The sequence below is a fragment of the Schistocerca cancellata genome, chromosome 8 (assembly GCF_023864275.1).
Source record: "Schistocerca cancellata isolate TAMUIC-IGC-003103 chromosome 8, iqSchCanc2.1, whole genome shotgun sequence".
In the NCBI taxonomy this organism is placed as follows: Eukaryota; Metazoa; Arthropoda; class Insecta; order Orthoptera; family Acrididae; genus Schistocerca; species Schistocerca cancellata.
The window spans coordinates 507453503-507479630 of NC_064633.1; positions in this window are offsets into that span (position 1 = coordinate 507453503).

A 26128-nucleotide genomic window follows, 5' to 3' on the forward strand; every position below is an offset into this window, starting at 1 on the left:
GAACCGTACGGCCACAGCGGCCGGCTCAACACCATAATCTTCATTAACCAAGGTAACATTGGAGATGGAATGCCCGACTTCCTCTGCTGTCTCACCTGATTTCCGCAGGCTGTTATGTAGAAAACTACAGTTTAATGTAGATCACAAGCCAAAGCGCAGTTGTATTTTTAACATGTACAGTCTACTGCCAGATATTTTTGTGAGTGGTAAAGGAGAGAAAAAGTTCGTGAAATGACTGATGTTGAAAATCTACACTTTTACCTCTTGTCCTCCAAGCCACTAAGGGTCATATAACTCTTGTGTTCGACATGAATTCTGCGAACAAACTTTCACACGTTATGGACAGGTAATGTGTATTCTGAAGAATTGTGTACGCGGATGATAAGTAACTGTGTAGCATCACTACAAAGCACTGCAATTTTTGTTTTCGTACCTGCTGCAAAATATGCTACTAATATTCTTGAGGTTGATAAGTTATTCCCTTTTTCAGTGTCATTAGATGATACTAATAAATAATTTGTGGGAGAAAATAGTGAGAGGTGGTATAATATATCCCCGAACTATAAGGGAGAAGCAACTTCCGTTAAGAACGAACAGCGTTCTTTTGATGACACTACAGCAGACAGTAGCTCACTTAACGCTCGGAGTCTGTTCCGTCGCTCTGCAAGCTGGCTGTATAAGTTAGTTTTCACGAAATATGGGGAAACTAACTTATAACTAACGCTGTCTTTAGGCCATTGTATTTATTCGACACTACGTTCTTTGTGTGTGTACCTTCAAGTTTCTATGTCAGCCTTCATAACAAAGAAAAGGTCAGTTAAACTAAAGCTCTAATATGTTCTTATAACAACTGCAATACTTCCAAACATGACATATGAAGTACATGCCAAACCACTCTGAGCTGTTCATTTTATTATGATTAACCAACACGAAATTGCAGATGAGGTGGCGTCTGAATAACAGCTCCCCTTTTGTCTCCAGAACCAGTACAATTCTTGTGAATTGAAACTGATGTTCATACAACCTCATACAAATCGTGAGTGACCAAGTGAAAGTGTGAGACAACTTGCTACTATTTACTGCATACATGGAGGAGGGAGGGGGGAAGGGAGATTGTTTGGGGAAAGAGACCTAACAGCGAGGTCCTTTCAAAGGAAAAATCCCGGCATTTGCGGAGCGATTTAGGGAAATCACAGAGAACCTAAACGAGGATGGCCCGACGCGGGATTGAACCGTCGTCCTCCCGAATTCGAGTCCATTGTTGCATACTTCGATTATTACCAAGTGTAGTATTTGTGTTTTTTATGATTATTTCATATGAACTATAAGGTTGAACGCAGTACTCCACTTGAACAGCTTCATGGGTGCCGCCGATACTAGTTTTCCCAACAGACTGATTTGTCACCATGAACATCGCGACATGTATTCTCTCTTTGATACGCTGCGAAGATGTCTGTAAACCAGAACGGAACTTCATCTCCGGTTTTTTGCCAACGAAATATTCCGGATGAAGCTTACTGCCAACATTAGTAACTGAACTGGCTCCTTTGAAGTAGAGTGCCATTGCACACGTATGCGTCAGCGTCCTAGGTTACTTCTAAACAACTTCTTGTATAGTGTCGGGACCCTGGTAACTTGGCTATATACCTCAATAGCATACCGAACCATCAGTCCGTCCTATTTTCACTTGTAGCGTTCATTCGAAAGTTTACTTCCAAATTTGTGTCACGCCGTAGTTGATACGAACAGCGAGGAAGAATGTTATTAGGTAATATAAACTCCGATGGAGGGAAGTAGGTACGTTTCAATATATTCTGTTTTAATTACATCAATAACTACATCTTCTGTTGTAGTGCGACCACTGTTGCAGTATCACCGTATATTAGGTGATATATTTGATCTACGAAACCTGTAACACCTTTAAAGCTTACGCGCGTATGTGGTGTGATGGGGTGACATGTATATATAATCACAATCGAACTAAGCGTTGAATACTAATTTTTTTTGATTAATGATTAGTGGTACTCCATATCGGTGATATACGTACAGGTTATGGGGGGTTTGCAGTGGAATCTAATGACGTGCGAAACTGAAAAACTTGGAGCAACTTCAACCATAGTTGCTTCAAATTATTCTATCATTCGTAAGGGTGAGGACGAGAATAGAGGAGGAAAAAAAGGGGACGAAACAGTGCTCATACCCCAGGTATCAATCTTTCAGATACATCTCGTTTATCTCTAAAGGTTTCACAATCGCGATAAAAATCCGTATTTCACAGCGAAGAGATAACAAGTATTGTGTATTGGAGTTGAGATATCGTCATGTTTCTTCCACTGACAAGTTATGTTCAATAATTTTAGTTTCTGCTCAAAATTCAAGAATAAACATATTCTTGAAATTGGAGCCCAAAGAAAAAAATGGCTATTCACGTTTAGTGTTTCAATTTGTATACCGCATTTATACTTTTAAATTCTTGTATATAAATTTAATTTGTGTTCACACTTAAGATAAATTTATCAGTTCCCGATGTAACGCAATTTCACTACAAACAATATCTGGTAACAACCTATTTTATCACCACACTATCCGAAGGGCGTTCAGTAAGTGATGCAAGAAATGTTACTCGATCAATTTCGTTGAAAAATGTGGAATTTTTTGTGGGACACCATGGAGCAATCCCGCTTCAGCCCCTATATCTTTACGAAGTTCCTCTGGGTGGTGGCGCTACAGGTAGCCTTCAAAATGGCGTCCGTAGTGGAGGTGTGTTCCAGGCAGAGAGCTGTGACTGAATTTCTTTTTGTGGAAAACCAGAGTACCACAGAAATTCGTAGGTGCTTGCCGAACGTCTACGCAGACGCGGTCAATCGTTGGTCGAGGCGTGTGTCATCATCGCAACAAGATCGCACTAACCTTTACGATATCCCGCGTGCTGGCTCTGCCTCGCACAGATGCGACTCTTGCAGTATTGGAACGTGCAGACAGTCTCATTCGAGGTGATCGACGGATCACAATCGAACACTTCGCTGCTCAACTGGATATCTTTGTTGGTAGACACACTCGTCCATAAGCTGAAGTACTCAAAAGTGTGGATCCGCTGGTTCCTCGCAACCTAATAGAAGACCGTAAAGAGCAAAGGCTTATGCGTCATGAGGCTGATGGTAACACGTTTTTGTCGAGCATCGTCAAGGGGGATAACGCATTGGTTCATCATTTCGCGCCGGAAATAAAACGGCAATCCGTGAAGTTAATCACACCGCCTCCTCCGATGAAAACATTCACAGCCGCACCTTCAACCGGTAAGATCATGGCGACGGTCTTCTGGGACTCTTAAGGGGTTACTCTGCTTGATGTTCTCTCTCTCGGTGCAACGATCAACTTCGAAGTTATTATGCTGCCCTCAGGACATTGAGAAATCGATTTCAATGTGCTCCTCGCCACAAAAATGCAAACGAACTTCTTTTTCTCCAGAACAGTGCAAGGTTTGAAACAAGTTTGCGCACCCGACAGGAGCTCACAAATCTCCACTGGGTTGTTCTTCCTCATCCACCCTACATCCAGGATCTCACACCTTCCGACTCCCATCTTTTTGGCCCCACGAAGGATGCAGTACGTGGTTAACGGGGAGGTTATTTACACAGCAAGAAGTCGGTCCGACGTCGACTAATAGTGGGGGCATACAGCCCCCCGAGTAAGTTGGCATAGTTCGTCGCATTGAACGGAGATTATTTTGAAGAATATGATTTTGAAGCCGAAAGAGTGAGGAATACTATGGTGTATTGGAATCCTAAGTAAAATCAACCTGGAATTTGAAGTCATTTTGACTATTTTTCGACCGTGACTGTCTCAAGAAATATGTAAAGGTTTCTTAAGTTACGGCTACCAATCAGAAACTTTGTTAACTATTGATTTATTTATTTATTTTGCTACATGTTTCGAGGGAATACCTCGTCTTCAGGCTAAATGGCATTACAAAAACAGTTTCACGATAAGATTATACTGATGTTACATAGTCTTTTCATAAAGATAACCACAGAATTTATGAAAAAACCAAGTAACATCATATAATCTTATCGTGAAATTGTTTTTGTATTGGCGTTTAGCCTGAAGTTGAGGTAATTCCTCGAAACATGTAGCAAAATAAATAAATAATACAATAGTTAAGAAAGTTTGTGACTGGTAACGGTAATTTTAAAAAAAGCTTTACAAAATTAACCCGTTTACAGAAAAAACAAAGTGTTGCATTACGTACTGAAAGCCCCTCGTACAAAATCACCGGGCACAGTACACTGTGTATTGAATAACTGCGACGACACAGTAGCCCGGTCGTTACTCACCGAATAACTGTGCTCTGCGTGACTACTGTCTGCTTGCAGATGGCTGCGCTCTTCACTCTGGTGCCGTTACTGTGCGTGGCCGCCGTGGTGGGGGAACCCAGCTGTTCGCTACCGCCTGCCTCCGAAGAGGAGCTCAACGTCCCCACCGTGAGTTGCCACTAAACAACAACACCCACCACTATGTGAATAAAACAGTTTACTGCGTCAGTCACGTGTTTATTTTCCCACTACAAGCGTAACAACTTTCTGGGAAGCAACACGTAAACATAACATGGTGTGAAACAAGTAACAGCAGGCAGCATCTTATCGGTTTCACTTCACTTCGACGGCGAAATGTATCCTTCTTTACATTTGGTCTGTTATTGTTAAAAGTCGTCTCTGCTACACACTATCACAGCTCTTCGCCTGAAGATCATGGCGTGAGCAACGTAAACTCATTTTGCTAAAATAAACAAGTAACTGACGCAGTAAACTTTTTTATTTATATAGGGTGTCCGAGGAGGAACGGTCGGTTTTCAGGGACAGTTAAAGAACGATCATTCGAAGAAAAAGATCTAGTAATACATACCTTCAGAGTTCGGAGCACTTCCTCGTCTGCGATATTGTGAAAAAAATCTCTTCTACTACAGTCTCGCAGCTTTCCACACAACTTAGAGTAGATGGTATGAAGAGACGTGTTTCACACTAGCAAAGATCAACAATTGCTTGTAGCTCTTACGGTATGCTATTCGGACGGCACGTTTACTACATCTTTTTGTTCTTCTTCATACTATCGAAGAAGAAAAAGTAGTCATATCTTTCAAGGTGTCCCTTTTAGAGCCCGTGTTTACTAGGAGTTTCTTGCATCGAACGATGGTTCCTGTCATATCTCTGAATATTGACTGTTCTTGATGGGACAGCCTGTACTTAGTAACAGTTGCATACCTCATGTTGCCGTCCTTATGACCGAAATATTCAACATTCACTATTACACATCAAGAAGTTTCGTATCACAAATGTTTTAAGTATAACTTTTTTCTGAAACTTTCAAAGAAGGTGGCTTTAAAGGGTTTCTCTCTTCTGATCAGAAAGACCTTTTTAAACCTTCAACAGCGATATACAGCTAAGATATTTATAAAAGCCTTGTTCAATTGGTACATATTTCTTCGTCTCACATTATGAACATTCCTGACAGTGACAAGGAATATACACTGAAAAAAAAGCTCCTGAATTTAACACAATGGTCTACCGATGTGATGAATACTCAGATAAAACGAATGAATCGTTTTTAGGTTAACACTGTATAATTGCTTAAAAAGAATGTAATGGTCCAAATGCCGTATAATCTGAATACTAGCGAAATATCTTTTCAATAAGTCTTGTTTGAAAAGAGTGGTAGAGGCCAACCTCACAGTGGGTCACATTAAGTGCCGGTGGAGTGAACCAAAACGCAAGGCATCACAGGTCCAGCAACTTAATTTAGAAGAGTGAACTGTACGGGAGCGAAAACCTTAAACTCTCCTGTCCTCCTACTGTTCCCTACTGGCGCTGATCTGAGACTGCCTTCGCGTAAACCGTGTCGCATCCAGAAACACTCCCAATAAAAAATGGTTCGAAATGGCTCTAAGCGGTATGGGACTTAACATCTGAGATCATCAGTCCCCTTGACTTGAAACTACTTAAATCTAGCTAATCTAAGAACAGCACACACATCCATGCCCGAGGCAGGGTTCAAACCTGCGACCGTGGCAGCAGCGCGGTTCCGGACTGAAGCGCCTTAAGCCGCTAAGCCACAGCGGCCGGCTTTGTCACAGCAGACGGTGCTGTTTCTGTGAAGATACCTTCAGGACAATGAAGAGGTTTATAATATGCAGTAACCATACCGTACAACACAGAGTGGTGCAGCAACTCTCAGACGAAATACGTACCCTTTTACCACAGTATGTTCTGTTAGTGTGCTGTACAGCATGTAACAAATACAGAACTCTTCATTTACAGCTATTGTTCAGAATTTTGACCAGTACAATCACTGCAGAGTGTACGGCGAGGCACCACTCACTATCTTACACGCTCCAGAATTCCAGGAGTTTGCCGCACTACTGCCAGGACTGCGAATATCAGTTGGGTCTCGTAAACTACGCTCTTCACATGACCCCAGAAGTAAGTTCGTGTCATTTCTGGTGGCCAAGCACGCCACGGAACAGGACCAATCCATTGTCGTCCATAGTGTGCTACAGTGTGGTTCATAACATCGAGCGCGACGTATACCCCGTCATGTTGAAGTCACATAAGTTAACGAATTCACAGCGTCACATCTGCACTTTTGTGCACTGTTCTGATGCGCGTTATTTTCAGTGCAACACAGATACAAAGCTAACTGGGGCAAGAAACCAAAAGAAATACAATAACTTTGTAATGACCCTGCGTTCCTGATACTGATATCTAACTACTCACAAGGTGGCCCTTAACAATTTCTGAAGTTTGTCGTTGGAGTCCTGGTTCACCCTGTGTATTCGTAGTTTGGCCTAAGGGGGAGTCAGGTATTTACGGATTTAACCTCAGGATTAAATTAATCTATCAATGGTTTAGAAGATATGATTTGCACATAAAAGGCAGGCAATGGTCAGAAATGCAAATTAAGAGATGTCGTAGAAACAATCGCCCGCATCTCGTGGTCGTGCGGTAGCGTTCTCGCTTCCCACGCCCGGGTTCCCGGGTTCGATTCCCGGCGGGGTCAGGGATTTTCTCTGCCTCGTGATGGCTGGGTGTTGCGTGCAGTCCTTAGGTTAGTTAGGTTTAAGTAGTTCTAAGTTCTAGGGGACTGATGACCATAGATGTTAAGTCCCATAGTGCTCAGAGCCATTCGAGGCCATTCGAGGTAGAAACAATCAGTTCCCAATATGTAACTGAAGTGAATGCAATGTGAACAGTTGTCTAATGAAGTTGAAGTAACACAGTTCTGTAAGAAACAACCTCCCATTCCAAGCTGTGTGAGGGTGTTTGTGGACTCGTTGTGACGGGTCGGCTCCTCTGCAGGCGAGGATGGACCGGTACGTGCAGTTCCAGTACGAGGCACCGGACTTCCAGCGGCTGGGCTGCTACGTCCTCACGCAGTCGCCTGGAGAGAATCCGTACGAACTCAACATCAACGGCAGCTTCAGCAGGCAGCCTGAGTAAGTACGCAGTAATCACAATGCCACGTTTGAGGCACCATCAGAATACGCCACCTGTTTCAACTTTTCTTACAAGGAAACTCCTTTAGTGCGAGATCGCAAGTTGATTCGTTAGTAAAACTCATTCGCAAGTATTTAGGAGGGAGACAGGAAATGAGTGTGCTGGAGGTGCAGAGATCACGAAATGTACGTCGTCAACATTCGCGAAATGTTCAAAACAAACCACTAACTTTGACCATGAAAACCGAATGAAAAATGGCGCATCAGAGTGATCACAAAGCTTCGCAGCATCAAGATCGAAGACGAACATTTTTTTTCCTTGGGAGATCCTAACCATATAGGATATTCAGCTAGGCATCCACTCTTAAGGGGAGCCTGAACGATGAAAATGACAAAATTAACGGTTTTTTCATTATAAAATTATTTGGAGTTTTCTGAATAAAACAAATCAAGTTTCACCCTTGTAAGTGAATTCTAAGTGTGTTTTTTTTTATCGCTGCAAAGTTGAGGCGCCACGTAAACGGTTGTAGCGACTTGGTGTGTCACCTCTGACGGCCCTGCTTGTTGGCTGCAAGAAGGGTATCTTTGCGGAATTAGACAGTGTTTTGTTTCCAACGTTGCATGGCTTTATCTATGTGACAAGTGACTGCTCATTTCGGTAAACATAAACGCTACACAGTGCGTGTTGACTTGCGGAGTTTGCTTTGTGTTGTTTAGCTGTTCAATTTTGCGTATTTGACGAATTTTGCTCGTACCTGTTTTGCGTATTTGGTTTGTGGATATCAATATGCCGCGTTTCAGCAATCGAGTGTATAAGAAGAGGCACAATGAGTGGAAGAAAAAATCTTTTGTTGTCCGAAGTGATGTGCTACTCAGACTGCTTCGCCGACTACTCCAAATGAATATGACAGAACTTCTTCCAGCAAGAAACTTTGTAACAGCAAAGAAAAATTTGAAAACTATGAAAGTGACAGAAATATTGTGAATGAAATAATTAACAATTCCTTGCTGTCTAATATTTTGAAACATAACGTATTATGCCAAGTTTGCAAAGAAAGAGGACTGGAATTGAAAATAACTTCACACGTTTGTTTGGCATCTAAAATGTTATTGAAGTGTAAGAAATGTGCTGCAGACGTTTCGTTTTCTGATTCTAACAGTATTTCTCATAGTGGTAATAGCGGAAAGAAGGTGTATGATGTAAATGTTAGGCTAGTGTATCGCTTGCGTTACATTGACGGAGGCAGTGCTGCAGGGACAATGTTATGTGTAGTTATGAACTTGCCAAAACCACCAACCAAGTTTGGATTTTATAATGAATTGGTGGGATCTTCTGCTGAAGATATTGCTCAAGCAACAATGAAGAAAGCAGTTGAAGAGGCTGTGACAGATAATGAGAATTGTAGAGATTTAACTGTTACTTTAGATGGATCATGGCAACATAGAGGGCATAAATCTCTAAATGGAGTTGTGACAGCTACCAGTGGAGACAGTTGCAAAGTAATTGATGTTGCTATTCTCTCAAATCATTGTAGATGTACGGGCAATACCAAGGACGAACATGGTGTAAGTTGTGAAGCAAATTTTCACGGCACGAGTGGAGCGACAGAAGTAGAGGGAGTGAAAACAATTTTTTTTCCAGATCACAGGAGTGGTATAATGTACTTTACACTAACTATCTAGCAGATGGTGATTCTAAGGGATATAAAGCTGAAGAGGAACTCAAACCTTATGCCAATGAAATTCACTTTTAAAAACAGGAGTGCATTGGACATGTGAAGAAGCGCATGGGGGCTCGCTTGCGCAAACTAAAGCAGACATTAGGATCGCAGAAGCTTAGGGATGGTAAGACCCTTGGAGGAAGAGGAAGATTGACAGATGAACCAATTGATGGATTGCAGAGGTATTATGGGTGTGCAATTAGGCAAAATACAAGAAGCATTGAGCATATGAGGAGAGGAGTATGGGCATTATTTTCTCATACTGCAACAACAAATGAGCACCCACATCATGCACTGTGCCCCACAGGTCATGACTCAAGGTGTAAGTACCAACCAGGAAAGGAAAATGTCCATAAAACAGTTTGTAAAATGCTGTAATTGATGTAATAAAACACCTATTAAGAGATTTACCACAGCCAAGTTTATTGGAAAAGTGTTTACATGGGAAAACACAAAATCCAAATGAAAGTGTAAATAATTTAATTTGGGTTATGATTCCCAAAAGAGTGTTTGTACAAATAAAAACATTGCATTTTAGAGTGTATGATGCAGTGGCAACATAAAATGAAGGAAACATTATCAAATTTGATGTGCTGAAACGTTTAGGTTTCCAACCAGGACACAACACCATTTCCTCAATGCACCTAATTGATGAAGAAAGACTAAGAGGTGCAGGAAGAAGAGACAAAAGCCTACAACATGCAGCAAAATGGAAGAAAAGACAAGTGGAAAGGAAACTAACATCGCAAAAAAGAAGAAGATGTTGATAATCCATCATATGGGGCGGGAATGTATTAAAAAACTTTGGAAGCCATTTCCCGTAACTTTAAAGTTTTCATGTTTGTGGAACATTTTCTAAAAAACTGCTAACAATATATCAATGAAATTTATACACAATATTGTTTACTTCTTTTCCTTAATTTTTATAAGAAATTGAAAAAAATATTGTATAATTCAAGAATTATAGAGGAAAAAAACAAAACTTTAGAGAAAAAAGTAAGCATCTGTTTAAAAATATTGAAAAATAAAAACCGATAAATATTTCTTAACATGGCATTATAACTTTGTAGAGAAATATTCACTGAACATGTAGTCAAAATTTCAGAGCAATATGTTTAATGGTTTTAGAAAAAATGTTCCTTCTGTTTGCTAAAATTAACATAGAGGAGATGGATCATTCCGGGTCCCCTTAAAGCCTGCATAAAGAATCATATTGGTGTAATGGGTTGATGAGAATTGATGAAATGTGATGGCAGGCAGCCGAATGCAAAACAGTCTGTCGTGGAGCCTTTAGTGACACTGGCATTCTTTTAAGGTGTAGCTACAGGTAGTACGATAATATGATTTATAGTCATGGAAGAAACAAACATGCACAGGGTGAATTTGTCCAGTGGTTCCAAGTGGTATGAATTGCAATGTCGCACCCTTTTTGGGAGGGACAGTTCGCCGTAAAGGAGTATGATTTTTATACGCAGACTATAAATCAAGCAAAAGTAAGTTATTTTGACCAGCTATTGGCCAAAAGTGGTGCTCATACCATAGTTGTAGTTCTTTTACGCCAATTTCGCCACTCTTGCTTGTCTAACGTAAACATTCCCTATTGCCATTGTAAGATCACACACACAAGAAAGAATCTTGGAGGCAGAACATCCAACCTTCTGCAGCTAACTTTCGAGCCAATTTATGTGCATATTATCAGCCGTTATAACTTTATACGAATGCGTTAAATCATTGATGTTAGTTGATCTTGACAGAACTATTTTGGTACCTCTGATTTCCGGCTTTACTTTCATATGCATTTCCTCTTGAAAACTCGATTAGTCGGAGTTGAAAGCAAATTCCTTACTGAGCGATGGGATAAGTTTGTTGATCTCATACATAAATTTTCGGGCTGATTCCGCGGTTTTCTGTGCATCATGAAGTTCATCCTGTGTTTGAAATTTCGTTGTCTTAAGTCTTCCAATTCCGTAGCACTGTTCGAAGTTATGAAGTCATCGACTGCTTCCCTTGCATCACGTAGTAGGTCCCTGTCAAACAAATACTGTAAAATGTATTGATCGTTCTTGAAACGCACAAACACCAGTTTTTGCAACAAGTGCGCCCTGTGCTTCCGTGAATATCGGTAGTTTTTCTTATGCACTACACGGCGATACTGCCGCAGAGCGGACTTACTCGAAATCGGTTCGTAATTGGTTATTTACTACGCTGCGGATGGTCTTCCATGTACACAATTACGTTTAGTACCCGGTTCTTGGACAACGATTGGGCTTTACTGTATTTCCCAGGAGAAGGGAGCTGTAGATCCCTGCCCGACAAGGATGATGACGACATGGCTGACACCTGTTTCAACATCACTTTCACTTGTGGGGCACCTGTCATCATCATTGCACTCCTCATGTACATTGCCCGCACAATCGAGCGTAAATGACACTAAATATTACACCGACTCGGCTGGTAGAAACGCTAATATTTCATGTGCCTCTTCTTTCTCACTCTGAGAAATTTCTTGTATTCCTTCCTCAAGAGATATCAACTTCGCCACTTGTTGTAGATATTTTCCAATGTTTGCCTTGCTTATCGTTGCCATTTCTCTGCTTTGTATCAACGCCACTAGTGATGTAGGACTGTTGTGATTTACTGGTTGACTAAGCAGTTCAACTATGCTCCGCGGCTTCATACTGTGCTCACCATTACATACCTTCAGTCACGCTCCTGTTTCCGAACAGCCATTACTGTAGCTGCATGGTAGAAAACATGTCGGTCGTCGAATTGGCCTTTTGCTACCTCGCACTCAAGGGTCCTTTGTTACTATACTAGGTGAGTCGCGTAACCGAAACAGCTATTCGAGATATCGAAACGATGTTTTCGGTATGTGACAGTATGCAAAGGGGCGCGTAATTCTGTTGCATGTTTAACACTCTTTAACTATTGTACCAGCTGGTATATTGAAGCAAGTGCCTCTTTTTGGAGCGATATACTATTTTATGGCATTTGAAAGTCCTCGAAAAAATTATTGATGACATGTATTACTCTTTCAGCATCCTTTCATTAGGAATCTTATCTCACCACCTAATCTCTCAGGACTATTCTGCGACACGATTTTTCAAAAGCTTCTGTTCTCTTCTGCACTGAAGAACTTCCACAGTTCACTTGCATACTGGGCTGCGTTACATACAGTTACCTCCGGAAAAGATTTCCTCATACTTAAATTCCATGTTAACATGCTTTACCTTTTTACAGATGCTATTATTGTTATTGACACTCTGCATTTTATATCGTCAGTTACTTTTCTACTCAAATATCATCTGATGTGTTACGTAGTGTCTCATTTCCTAATCTAATTCCTTCAGCATTTCCTGATATTCGACTACTTTCTACTACCACTTTTGTTGATGTTAATCTCATAACCATTCTTCAAGACACAACTCCTTTCGTTCAAATGCTATTCTAAGATGTTTGCCGTCTCTTACAAAATAACAGTGTCATGAACAACCTTCAAACTTTTAATTACTTCTCCCTCAACCTCAATTTTCGTTCAAGATTTGTCTTGATTTCCTGAACATTTTGCTCTGTGTGTACATAGAATAACATGGAGGGTAAAGTACAGCCCATTCTCGCTCCCTTCTCAGCTACTGCTTCCCGTTCATGTCCTTCGACTCAGCGATATGGTTTCCTTATGTAGTATAGATAATCGCACTGTCCATGTACTTTATCACCGCTATATTAAGAATATGAAAGAGTGTATTTCGGTCAACACTGTCCAAAGCTTTCATAAAACGTATATTGGGAATGCACGGATGCCTTTTGTGTAAATGTACTGGTAAATTACACGTTTTAGTATGTCGTTGTATTGGATCTATGCTTTTAAGACCACAATAATACGCTCATTCACAATTTTAAAAAAAATTTAAAAAATATTAAACTGTCATGTATGGCTTCATGGAAATGCAACATAATAACACCTTCATTATCCTTTTTTTTCAGTTTTCCTGTGTCAGCTAAAGTAGAATTCAAAGGAAATCGAATGATCAAAGTTTACGAGGGTAAATGTAAGTATGTGTTAAAATGCTATTCTTAATACGTTAAATGTTATACACAAAAATTTAATTTGTTGTTACTGTAACGATTGCTGTAAAGCCGAACTAAACACACGTTATTTATAGTAGCAAAAAAGTTAATTGTTACTCACGGACAGAAGAGACGATAATCAAACAGACTACATCTTCTTGAACTTGAATAACAAACTGTTCTCACAATTATTGACGTTACTCAAAATTTATAATCCTACGTTACACCAGAACTTATAAATTTAGTTACAAAAGCATATCCTTGTTATATTCCCGACCTATGGAGCTACTAAATATCAACAGTGATAGACCAGCGCTTCTCTTCTATTAAATCCGCGTTTGCATTCCTCAGATATAAGTATTGCAAGTAGATTTATTCAAACTGCAGATTCTCCAAAGTTTGAGATAAGCCAAATGTAGATATGCCTCACTGGATTGTCATGCCAGAGTAGTTATACCGAAAGTTTAATATATTGTATCACTTTGTTCAGATCTTCACACAAAAAGTTAAAGTATTACGTTTTCGCAACCGCACCATACAACAACCATTTTGTTCGTAAGTGTTATAAATACTTACATCGAGAAACAGAGATGATACAAGTAAAGAACACTGCAAAGATGAACTTAGTTGTTATGCAGACAAAGAAAAGGTTTTATAATTTTGTCAGTCTGTAGCTCAACTTATCCCGGAAAAAAATTATTCTCCGAGGTACCGCACATGTATATCAATATAACGTCCACAAAAATGTATTGTGATTTAAATAAAAAGTAAAACAGTAGGAGAAACTGTCGTTGTAATCATATGTTAATACCAGTTTTCAAGTGGATCTCAGTGCTAACATTCTGTCTCGGTTTTCATTTCAGGGGACCAAGAGTTCAGCGGGGAGTATAACGTGGTGTATGGAGACAAGGACATATTCATTGATCACTTCTGCTATTTGGGACATGGTGAGTCTATACGTTACGCACTTACTGAGATATGCAAAACTTTGTCAGCCCATTGTCGTTATCTTTGGAGAAAGTGTAAGTCTGAAACGAGGAAGGACAATTACCTGTCTATAAACCAGTTGCTTTGCATCTGCACGCTGCTCTACATCATTTGCCAGACGTATACGTTTAGGGCAAATATTTCGTTGGAAATAAATATGATGAGATGCTGCGAGTAGCATGTCGAAGACAGGACAGAAATAGTTTAAAAATAGAGGTATCTAAAAAATGGTTCAAATGGCTCTGAGCACTATGGGACTTAACATCTGTGGTCATCAGTCCCCTAGAACTTAGAACTACTTAAACCTAACTAACCTAAGGACATCACACTCATCCATGCCCGAGGCAGGATTCGAACCTGCGACCGTAGCAGTCGCGCGGTTCCGGACTGCGCGCCTAGACCCGCTAGACCACCGCGGCCGGCGATAAAGGTATCTATTGTTTGATAGATGTTAGGACCTTCTCCATTCAAATCAGGCACAAATTAATTCGTTTCCAATCGAAAGTTGCAGTAAATACCAAAACTCATCAAAAGTGGAATTTCTTTAATCGGTGCAGTAACACACCTCAGAGAGGCATAGTTCAGATGAATCAAAAAATCTCCCTAATTATTTTAATTGTTGACATTACTATTTGCAACGAATAAATTGTTTTCAAACCAAGGTTGTTACAAACGTTGCTCAATGTGATGACCATCTGCATCCACGAAAGTCTGGAACTGCATTAGAGATACCATTTCACAACTGTTCGAAGCACTTTTCGAAAAGTGGGTGATGGAACCTTCAGCTCTCATGACACATCTCATACACTGTTTGAAGATCGCATATTGCGTCCAGGATCTTCAGTCATAGCGAAAGTAACTTTTCAAAAACTCGTGGCGCATTTGGTCGGCGACCTCTAATTGCCAGTTAGTTGGAACTTCCAGATCATGTTTTGCAACCCCGTTGCAGAAAAAGGACCTCTCCGTATTTCTTTAGTGCGTCGATACTCGCTAAGAGAAGCAGCACTAACGTTGTTGTTTTGATAAAACAACAATAAGAGCAAAGTCCTGCTCGCCTTGTCAAACGCATGTTTACTGTCTGCAATAACTGTAACGCACATCGATGCATGTGCTTCAGCCTTACGTCACGATACAAGTACAGGCGCCTAACGGCAAATCATGACACTGACGCTACTTAACAGCGCAAATCTACAGCGCACACTCTGAACGTCATTCCCAGAAAGTTTGGTGTCCTTACGGTAAAATTTTCCCGTCTACAGTAGTTCGAGTTTAATGGTAACCATCCTGTAGTATATGAGCTGAAAAGTCATTAAATTATCAATACAGACTGTAATAATAGTAATAACAATTGATGTAGTAATGAATGTATGCGATTTGAAATATGCCATTGAACTTAACACTTTCATAAGTTATTTTATCGTTACCTTTTTCTTCGAATGAGAGTAATGACACCTAAAAATGATCGACCGTTGTACAGAATGAATCAAATTTGTTGACTGTTCTGTGGATAAGTAATAAATATGCAAATGAACAAGGCAGCATCAAACTTGACATCTTCCCACATACATTAAGATAAAAAAAATATATGTACTATTTCTATTTATATCATCTTCATCCGCAGCTACACTCTGCATATCACTTTCAAGGTCGTGGCGGAGTGTAGCTGTTTTTGTATCATTTATTTGTGGTGTCTTCCCATTTCATTCCCGGATGGGAACATGAGAATAATGACTGCTCGTATCCATCTTCGTGAGTTGTGTATTATTTTCCTCGGGACAGCTACGGTCGCAGGTTCGAATCCTGCCTCGGGCATGGGTGTGTGTGGTGTCCTTAGGTTAGTTAGGTTTAAGTAGTTCTAAGTTCTAGGGGACTTATGACCTAAGATGTTGAGTCCCATAGTGCTCAGAGCCATTTGAACCATTTTTTTTATTATTTTCCTATCCTTAACTGTATGGTCTCTACGTGTGGAGAAGAACATTTTCGTAATTTACGCCGTGTAAGGCAGTACTTAAAGTTCTCTGAATAGGTTTTGCGGTACTTCAGGCGTCTTTCTTCGTTTGACTGTCACTGCCAGGAACAGAGTCATTGTCACGTTCCTGGGTGATATTCGTTTCTCATGACCAGAAAACGTCTATGTCGTGTCCTATTTCTGCCCTGATGCACGTAAAATCCTTTTTAAAGTTACATTCTTTGTCTTATGAAATGTTCGTACTTTAGAATGTTTTATGTGTAACACCAGTTCATCGACACGTCATTTCATATTTTCTGAACTGTAATGTTTACCTTCTACCTTCTCTTTCAATTTGATATATTCCTATGTTTATAGACGAACCATAATGCATGAGTTCTCGCTGTGAACAGCAATTTCACACACTGGTATACGTAATTTTTGGCATGTCGATAGAAGACAGCGAAAATTTAGTCAGCAAGAGCATTGCCAGTAGAAGACACGAATACGGTTCGAATCCTGATCTACCATACTAATTGAATTTGTAATGAAGTTTGACAAGGGCGTTTGAATTTTGCTGCACACAAGGGATTCATTCTCTAGCCGAAGGATTGTGCAAAGAAATTAGCTGACTAGCGCGTTTAGATGACGCAGAGGGTAAAGGCTGTGCATAATGTAACTGGCTTTAAGTTTCGTACTAAACAGCAGCTTGACGTTATGCAACTCTTGTTCAATGTAGTGATCAGGATTTTCTAGTGCATAATGGCAAATTTTCAGTGAGTTTGTTTAGCGTTCGATGAAACGAAAAACTGCAGACTCAGATGTTCCGATACCACTTCACTGAGAAACCTATAGCAGAGTCAGTCACAATCAGGTAAGTTCGGAAGCTTTAGGTTATGCACAATATGGCGCTCTCAAGTATAGAGATGCAGATTGTGTCTGAAATATTCCAACAAGATGATGTTTTAATATCCTTTGGCACACCTGACCAACATTCTCGCTTTGTTGGTTGGTTGCTTTGGGGAAGGGGACCAAACAGCGAGGTCATCGGTCTCATCGCATTAGGGAATGGTGGGGAAGGAAATCGGCCTTGCCCTTTCAAAGGAACCATCCCGGAATTTGCCTAGAGTGATTTAGGGAAATCATGGAAACCTAAATCTGGAGGGCCGGACGCGAGTTTGAACCGTCGTCCTCCCGCATGCGAGTCCATGGTGCTAGCCACTGCGCCGTCCACCTCGGTCCCTTTTGTTTGACTTCTCTAAAGTTCTATGGTGTACTGAACCGTTTAGAATAATTTTGTAATAATCTCTTAGCTGACGAGATTCTTGAAGTTTTCTGTGCATAAAAAGTGTTCCAGGTAGTTTCTGGTTTGCTACTGAATGAAGTCGACATCTTACCACTACATTTCGGCTGTAGATTGCTAGTGCCTTTATTTGTACCAAAAATAGGCGCGGAGACGTACGCGCTTACGCATGAGCGCCATCTGTTGAGTGACGGCCCTCTTCCAATATTTCTCCATCTCTGGCTCGCTGGGACATACTTAAAAGTGATGAGTCCGTATTTCAGCAGAGGGCGTGCATGTAGCATCACTATTACTCATGTGCCTACACGCCACGGATGGAACAATATTCGAACAGGGCGCTAAAATCAACGGAGGGCGCTCATATAGTCGTTGACAAGGCGCATGCCTGCCTGCTCTGATTTTTGGTATAAAGTTAGTGACAAGCACCAGCATTCGCCAGTCTAAAACATTCACCTAACGATAGCCAAATATCGTGACAAAATGTTATCGTCATCTGGTTGGCTATCATGCGATTTATTAGATGTTTTGATAACGTTCTGACACTAACAAGTAAAATACTTTTCGGACGAACTGTATTATATCCACCGCTCTGTAGATGATCTAGCACATCCGCAAAAAAAAAGTAAATATCCTTATTTTATTGATAGTGTGAGAAGGTTAATCATTGCTGCCAATCGAATAAATAAAATTATTTGTTGCAGAAATGGCTCAAATCTTCACAACTGAGAAGAAACCTAGCGCTGAACTGATCGAGCGAATCTGGAAGGTCGTTGAAGCACATCCTGAAGTAGAAAAATCCAAATTCAAGGAAGTAGTCTGCTAGTGCCATACTTGTTGCTAAATAAAAGTTTATGTAAGCAGTGTAATAAATTTCTATTCTCTTTTTCCTACACTGAATTTACTTCTATTGAGGATTAAGTGTACAGCTACAGGAACCAGCAAAAGAAAATCTTTACGCGTATATTTCACAGATCATTAATGAAACTGAAAGGAACCACTTTTGTCAGGAAATGGGAACATATTTTGAAAATGACTGATATAATCTATCAGCTTAAATATTATATTCTTATTGTAAATATACGGAACTCCAATTACTTGTCCATAATTCTCACGCACCAGGAGACGCTCGAAGGCAGATTAATAAGACAGCTACATTTTTGTAATGAAACTTGATATTGTGAGTAACATGTCAACAAGGTAGCCCCCGCAACATACCTACAACCGTGATGGTATTATGACCCTTAGATCTACTCACTTCCATTTAAGTAACTGTGCCTCACTGAATTTTTCTTGTATAGTCCACCCCCCAGTAATCAACATCTGCACCTCCCAGACCACTGGAGGCACATGCCTAGGTCCAATCCTATCTGTGCTGCGGTATATACTCCACGAACATCTGATATTTTTGGGTCATTGACACACTGCTGGGAGACTGTTAAAACTACGCTGAATCGAAGAATATTATCGATTAGTATCTGGAAACTAGAAAACATTGAGTTGAAACAGTTTTAATTGCCAAAATCACCTTCAACCACAACTACAATAAGATTAACAGGAAAAGACCGGAAGACACGTGCACCGAACCCTTTACTGCTATCGGCAACCACATTTTTGGCACTTACATGTGTACATGCTGACCAATTTGCCATTAATGAGAATCTGATGTTAGGGCTATATCTGTCACCTCTTTATTTATCGTGGAACTATCACCTAAAATGAAAATCACGTCAGTTACCATGTTTTAAATGCAATAATTCATTTCTCTTAGAGCGTTATTCACCATTGTTTACAGCCGGAGTCTTCATATGTTGGAATACGCCCTGGTTGGAGACTGAATTAGATACCAAGTTCAGACTCCATATTTCAATACGCAGTCAGACCAATTGTAACCTAGATCTAGATCATGGGCAGTAAAGAGGAAGAAAACTAGAACGATATGGGATACTTGCAACATGGAACCGAAAGAGACGATGTAAAAATCCTCTGAACAGATTTCACTATGTTGTCGGGGCACCTCAGAAATTAGTATCAGACGACCAGTCTGCAGCGTTACTTTTCGACCAGCTGACCATCTACGTACACAGTACAAGAGTTATTAGACGATGAGCACGTTTGGTTGAGAAAAGAAGCCAGAAATGTAGGTACGACACTTTCCTTTGGTAACGGAAGGTCGAACAAACAAAGCTCCGAATGTCAAATCACCTTCATGTTTTCGATTGCATTCCCACCGAAATAAAATGTCTGACATAAAGGAGAAGGGTTTTAAATGCAGAATAAATCTATTTCTCCTAAACATTTACTGTGTTATAGAGTAATTCCTAAAAAAAGGTATGTGGCCAGTTACAGACCTGTTAATGCCCGGTATGCAGTCATATAAATACGTTTTTTATTTTCTGAGAAATTTTTTGTTCGAATGACACGTTTCGTGCCATAACGTTTATCCTGGATATGATTTATGGAACTAAATAAAATCAAAAGTAAACATAAGAACCTTCTAGATTTTTAAATCGATTATAGTGTTGACATTTAACGCTTGCATACTTGCTTTCATCAATCCGCCGGTTACACGGGTTATTAATGTACCAGCATTTCACATGTGAAGTGGCTTTTCTCTCTCTGAATTCCAGATATTTCATTCCTTCAAGCTAATAATTGTTTTCCGTCAATGTGGTACTTATCAGGAGATCACGACGTCTTGTGTTCACGATGCTTGTCGTTTGATGAAAATTGTCGTCTAAATTGAGATGGGTGCCGATGGTGGACGATTTCGCTAATCTTTATTCCTGAGATGATCCAGTCTGGTTGCAATTTTCAGTGTATGGTAACTGAAGAAAACTTCACAAGCCAAGATCGCCCCAAAAGCATTCCATTAGATGATCGGTTTCGACAGAGCTACGCTATCATCATGGAACGTCATGGCTTTGAATTTTTACAACATATCACAAAATCCGATGATGACAGCATAGCTCTGCCGAAATCGGTCATCCAATAAGGTGCTTCTTTAGCGATTTCGGCTTGAGAATCATTCTTCAGTTACCAGCTTTACTTATTCTATGTCGAGCGTGCTATAATCATATCGAGAGCTATATGTCGTCGCAACTTCAGCAACATGTACGTATCGAAATGATCTATGGCATTTTTGGCTGGGATACCCGATATAGAGTATTCAGCCGGCTGGTGCAATTCCTTGCCGGCCGGTGTGGCCGTGCGGTTAAAGGCGCTTCAGTCTGGAACCGCGTGACCGCTACGGTCGCAGGTTCGAATCCTGCCTCGGGCATGGATGTGTGTAATGTCCTTAGGTTAGTTAGGTTTAATTAGTTCTAAGTTCTAGGCGACTGATGACCTCAGAAGTTGAGTCGCATAGTGCTCAGAGCCATTTGAACCATTTTTTTGCAATTCCTTTTGTCTGTCACCAGTTCGACGACATCGCGTCTTTGTGATGAAGATGCTATGAACTGATTAGGACAACACAAAGACTGAGCCACCAAGCGAAGAAAATCTCCATCCCGCAACCCGGCTGGGAATCGAACCCATGTCTCGGCTGTTCAGATGCAGCGACACTAACAGTTGTACTACGAACTGTGGACATATATGTGTTGAAGCACTCAAAAAGAACAAAAAACGCATACCTGTAAGAAGTAAATGTTATCGACAAATCTACAAAGACGCAGAGGACTACAAAGTCTACAAATGAATTTTCTATGGCATATGGTTACTGTAAAATATGCAATAGTGACAGCATTTATTGACTGTAATAGGGGTTCCAATGAACCCAGTGATGATTTAATCAGATATTTACGAGTTGCAGTATGTGTTATTTCTGTTAATACAGAAAGGGGTTGGTCCATCAGTTCGTAGAGTTCTTCGGTAAGTTCAACAAACACAACAGATACACATAACGGAGACTTTATTTATGAGTAATAAATTCTTCTTCGCTATTTACAGCAGCCTCTAACGCTCGACTAACTTTTAGATTCCTCGACTGTAGAAAACACGTGGTTTTGGGGCGAAGATTTTGTCTCGACATGCTCTCTATCGAATAACCTTCAAGGAATAGAGAGCAGAAAAGCTGATAATAAGGGGGTGCAAGATCAGATGAATAAAGTGGGTGCGGCATGACTTACCAACCGAGCTCCTACACAGTGTTTTTTGTCAGTCTAGCAGGGTACGGGTGGATGTTATCGTTAATCAACATCGCTTCACGCAAACTGCCTGGACATTACTCTTGGATTACGTGTGCAGGACGTTGACAGTAAATATCAGTAGTGATGGTCAGGAAGCAATTCGATGTACATTACATCTTCGCTGTTCCACGAGATGTGTAACATTAACATTGTGGATCTTCCGTTCTTCGAACGGGAAGTTTCACTTTGTTTGGATTGAACCATTCTTTTCTTTCCCTTTGTTAGCATAACGACACCATTTCTCGTCGTCAGTAACAATACGGGATTGGAATGGTAATTGTTGTCCACAAGCCAATTGATGACTAGCAAGCAGAGATGCATTTATGGCCACACGGTGATTTTAATGCTGTTGGCTCTGAGCATGCAGTAACCATGCTCCCGGTTTTTGTGTCTTTCCCATTGCATGCAAATGTCGCACGATGGTGCAATGAACACCGTTCATCACATCTGCCAGTTCTCGAGAACACTTGCGTGGCTCATTGTGTATTAATGCATTTAAACGATCTTAATGAAATGCCGTGGTTCTTCCTGAACGTGGAGAGCCATTAACGTCAAAATGATCCTACTTAAATCGAGGAAACTGTTTGCTGTCCGTGCTCACATGTGGTTTCTCCACATGGCATACCATTTTCTACCGTACACTCCACTCGCTACCTCCAAATGACAAAATGACAATAAGTGGACGCAAACAGCAAGAGTGAACTACACATGAAATATGGCAATAGAAAAATAGACCCATAGCAACAGGAATACCAACTTGCAAAACAAAAACGCTACGAGCTTACTTCTTCCATGTGTCGGACGAACGGGGGAGAATGGTCGACGATTTAGGAGCTGCAGTGTAGCTGGTCGCTAACAGCTACGCGTCGACGGCTGACTCTCATCACAGTTACGTCCACACGTTGTTCCCGTTTACTCCATGTAAAGTATTAACTGAAATTTGAATCTGGGTACCAACTACGATGCGTACATTTGGTTCTGGGACTATGGAGATATGGGAAAACTTACATCCACCTCACTTTTACTGTAAAATATGTTGGAATTCTAAACGTGAGTAGCTGCTTCTTATTCATGTTAGCAGTTCTATATGTTGGCTTAATAATACTACGATTCACTAGTACGACAAAGGTTGATTTCTTCAAGAAATATATTTTAATTTTTCTATTAAGAGTAGAATGTGATAGTATTCATAGCGTGTTTGTGCTGAAGTGTTGAAATTCTAAACGTGAGTAGCTGCTTCTTATTCATGTTAGCAGTTCTACATGTTGGCTTAATAATACTACGATTCACTAGTACGGCAAAGGTTGATTTCTTCAAGAAATATATTTTAATTTTTCTATTAAGAGTAGAATGTGATAGTATTCATAGCGTGTTTGTGCTGAAGTGAGGATTACTCGTATTGTACGAGTGCAAACCAGTTTTGCGTGCAGAAAAAATTTGATTAATAATTTTGAATACTGAAGTCCTGCGCTGTTCCTCAGCGATTGAGACACGTGAACTTTCTTGACGACGGGTTTTCAACATAATTACCTGCAATCGGAATCTTTGCTTTAATTATCCGAAGATTTTTATCGTTTCCTATGAGTTTAAACGCCTCACCTGCACCCAGGCAGAATTATGTCGACAACAGAGAAGAAGAAGAAGCAGCACCACAGAGCATTCCATGGTACCAGGTTTACGTGCGTTCTTACGAAACCACATTCATGATAAACTGACATTAAGAAAAATCGGTTTAGATATTTATTACAAGGAGGCTCTGAAAAATTGTGGCACTAAATAAGTGACTACCACATATTAATGGCCCTCGACAAATCAACCAATGAATGTGGATGTTCCATTGGCAGTCTCCTCGTTAAACTTCCTGGTAGACCAAAACTGTATGCCGGGCTGAGACTCGAAGGTTGGAACTTTGCGTTTCGTGGGCAAGCGTTATCACTGAGCTAACCAAGCGCGACTCTCGACTGCCCCCTCACAGCTTCAGTTCTGCCATTACCTCACCTCCTACCTTCCAAACCTCAGAGACGCTCTTCTGCAGATATTCATAGGCCCTTGCAGAATGTGTACTGATACCTGGTGAGTGAAAAAAAAGCACGGTGAATCGTTGTGCGAGCCGTCTTGCACCTTCGCAACAAGGTCGAGCAGACCCGTCCGATCTACCAAGTGCCGGCCGTCCTCACATAGTTAGGACTCTTGCAGTGTTGGAACGTGTGGACACTCTCATTCGACGTAATTGACGGATCGCAATCAAGAACTTCGCTGCACAACGGACGTCTCCGTTACTAATACTGACACACTCGTCCACTAGTTGTCGTACTCAATTCTGTGTGTGATCATAAAGAGCAACGAAGGACCATCTGTGCGGAATTGCTAACGCATTATGATGCTGATAGTGAAACTTTTTGTCAAATATCGTCACAAGCGATGATGCATGGGTTCATCACTTCGAAACGGAAACAAACCGGCAGTCCATGGGGAGGCGCCACGCCACTTCTCCAGCGAATAAAAAGTTCAAACCACACATTCAGCCGGTAAAGTCATGGCGACGGACTTGAGGGACCCTGAAGGGGTTGCTCTGTTTGATATCCTGCCTCATGGTGCAACTATCAACTCGCAAGTGTTTTGTGCTGCCTTCAGGAAACTGAAGAGACAACGTCAGCGTGAACTTCACCTAAATGCAAATGAACTCGTTCTCCTTGACATGTAACGCCTCACACGAGGCTGAACACCCGAGAGGGGCTCACAAAACTTCTTTGAACAGTTCTTTTTCATCCACTCCCAGGATCTCGTATCTTCCGACTACAATCTGTCTGGCCCAACGAAGGATGCACTTCGTGGAAAGCAGTGCGTGGATGATGGATAGGCCATTACAGAAGCAAGACGTTGTATCCGACGCCGACTTGTAGACTAGTACCGTGCGGGATTACAGACTCATCCAGTAAGATGGCATAAAGCCGTCGCACTGAAAGGAGATGATACTCAAAAATAGTTTTTTAGCTAGAAGAGTGGAGAATAATATGGTGTACTGGAATGCTGAGTGAAACCGAACTACTTTCAGAAAAAGAATGTGTTGCACTACTTACTGAACGTCCTTCGCATGTCTGTATTTCATCCACTTCAACTGTCCGGTCCATGCACTACAACGTACCACCAGAGAAGTGTGCGGCGGCTGCGCAGAGGTAACTAAAATAATTTCACACACGAACAGTGTTTCTCAAAGTCTCGAAGCGTTTGGCGCTCTACGGGGAACTGTTCCCGAATCTAGCGGTGCCGCTTGTGAATGTCTAAACAAATGGGAAGGGGGGGGGGGGTTTTACAAAGGGTTGAAGCTATAGTTTTTGTTATGAACAGTTCCACGCAATGAAACCTACGGTGGATTCATTTGCGAGAGAATATTCACGCCAGTACGAGATCACAAAATGCGTTTATTCAGCATATATCCAAAAACGCTGTGGTCTGCATCCCTAGCAACTTCAGCTTCCTTACCACCAGGATTAAATAGTCAGAATCTATCGGGTTGGCTCTGCAGAAACAGGTATTGTTGACAACCACAAATGGAAGGTGACGTGCTTTGGAGGCGATACTGGGCAGGAGATGGTGAACGCGTTTGACGCTATACTCGTAAGAAATCCTGGCTATTCGCCTTTTGCTGTAAAATTCACTAGACACCCTCCTAAGTCCCAATCTGCATTTCTTCCAAACTGTGTAGGCGTAGACCAGATGTCGATTGAAATCAAGGAACTAGTATCAAAACCAATTGCGAGGTGCACACAATTAAAGTGCAGCTACTCACAGAGCTCCTGTGTGGACTGTAATTATGCTCTGGCAGTCAAACTTGGTAGCCATCCTAAGGCGTTAATTCTGAACCGAATTATGCTGGAAAAATTTATTTAGTTCCAGTCTTGGTTACCAGGTGTCAATCTGGCGCTGTGAAGGCAGCACGGCTTCTTCATGGGCAGTTCTCCATACAAGATATTGCACACTCGCTGTGGTAAGATGCCTTCAGCCTCCGCAATCTCACGAAATTCTATTCGGCGGCCTTCCGTTATCATGTCATGGAATTTGTCAATTGTTTCCTTTGTGGCGACCTCAATTGAACGTCTGATACGTGCTTCGCTTTCTGGACTTGTCCGACCACGTTTAAATTCATTGACCAAAAAGTAAATTGTCTCAAATAATGGTACAGGGTCTGTGTGACCTTCATCCAATTCTGTTTTGGTTTGTGTGGCAGTTCACCCCTTCAAAAGAAAATGTTTAATAACAGCATGAAAATCAGTTTCCTCCATTGCCAGGCGGAGTCGACACGCTGATCAATTCAGAGAGCTGCCAACAATGAACTGTACGCTGTACATTGTTAATATTCTTTATAAGGTCGTCAGAATAACCAAGCTTGCCTAATGTGAGGGCGTAACAAAAGTGTTCCATTATTTCGTG